Source organism: Otolemur garnettii, unplaced genomic scaffold, assembly GCF_000181295.1.
Source record: "Otolemur garnettii isolate 467f Iridium unplaced genomic scaffold, OtoGar3 scaffold00756, whole genome shotgun sequence".
NCBI classification, from domain to species: Eukaryota; Metazoa; Chordata; class Mammalia; order Primates; family Galagidae; genus Otolemur; species Otolemur garnettii.
In genome coordinates this window covers 9,252-10,847 of record NW_003853151.1, presented here as the reverse complement: position 1 = coordinate 10,847, position 1,596 = coordinate 9,252, and the positions used below count along the sequence as shown (strand labels likewise).

The following is a 1,596-nucleotide window of genomic DNA, read 5'->3' as shown; positions in this document are numbered from 1 at the left end:
CCAAAATCTAGTTTTATTTTTGTATTCTTTATAAATAAAAAGCAACTGATAACCATTTTCTTTAGATCCAACTTCAATGACCACATATATATTTTTTGGAGACAGAGTCTCACTTCGCTGCCCTTGGTAGAGTGCAGTGGCATCTTAAATCATAGGAACCTCAAACACGTGGATTCAAGTGATTCTCTTGCCTCAGCCTCCCATGGAACTAAGACTTCAGGTGCCTGCCACAATGCCTAGCTATTTTTCTATTTTTTAGAGGCGGGGTCTTGCCCTGACTCATACTAGTCTTGAACCTGTGAGCTCAGATAATCCACCCACCTGGGCCTCCTTAGAGTGGTAGGATTACAGGTGTGAGCCACAGCGCCCAGCTTCAATGACTATATTTTAAGTAACTACTGAACGACTTCAAGTATGTTATCCATAATGCATAGTTTATAATCGTTAAATTTTACCTGCTTACCTTCACAAATTTTTGCTTAAGTACACTTTAATATATTTTGTAAACTATAGTTAGTTCCTGAAACATCTTTAGTAAACTACCTCTATTTTCTTCATTAATAAAAATGAGTAGTTTATACAGATGTGATTAAATAGCAAACTTCCTTAACATAAGGTAAAACAGTCTTAGGCAGGGTGCCACTAGGAATTTTATTAATGTCCATAGTAATAAACAGGTGTAGATCACATTTAGTATTTAGTTCTATGACCAACTTAATTAATAAGAAGTCAAAAACAAAGTTAAGAACAATCCTTCTGACATTTATTTACTTACGGACAAACAAGTGGGAAGAGCCATCAATATTAACTCTAAACACAGAAAAAAAAGCCTGGATGTATTTATAACATTTGGTAATTTTTATGTCCCATTATGATCTTTTAGTGGAATGTTGTGAAACTAATGCATAGTTCACACTGCAAAGATAAATCAGAAAGAGCAAAGTTTTGAATGGCATGTTACAATGAAATGACCTGGACAAAACTATCTGCTAATAATTCCCGCGATATTTAGCACATGTAACAGATTGAGAAATCAAATCCTGTGCTACGTACTCTTAAGTGTTTTGTCAGACACGAGACGTTTTTATATGTTATCTGTCATATTCATCTCCCTACATATATTAATTTTTATTTAAAACAAGAAAACAGTTCTCTCTTCTCCAGATTCTTAGGTTTATCAGTGCAAACTAAAATGTAGCGATCTCAGTAGAAATGGTTTATTACAATGTTACTTTACAAAGGCTTATTCCTCAAAACATCCAAAATATGCTTAAAAGATATCCAAATCGTGAGAATGATCAACTTCAATGGCTTCCTCTGCATCCAACTTGGCCTCTCCGTGTCCTTCCTGTGACTCGTCGAGAGAGGCCAGGGCCTCATTTGTGTCACTGGCAAAAGTTTCTCGTGATGTATCATCGTCTTCTTGAAAATTCAGACTTTTAATAGCTTGCTTCATCTTTTTCCCCAATATCTGGGTTCTCCTCTTTCTAGCAGCTTTTTTGTTTTCATATTCCTTTTGATTTTCAATATAGAAAATATCCTATAATAAAGGAAGAACTTTAGTAAGAACTGCCATTAAAACCTTGTTATAAGACA

General features: G+C 34.8%; 1 long non-coding RNA gene across 1 annotated transcript in view; it reads right to left on the bottom strand.

Moving 5' to 3' along the window:
• Window positions 1-1,159: 1,159 nt before the first annotated feature.
• Window positions 1,160-1,596, bottom strand: part of LOC105888426 — a 6,820-nt gene continuing 6,383 nt past the window's right edge. The window contains exon 2 of the long non-coding RNA XR_001161879.2: window positions 1,160-1,540. This is a non-coding gene — a long non-coding RNA (uncharacterized LOC105888426). The remainder of the gene's footprint in view (window positions 1,541-1,596) is intronic.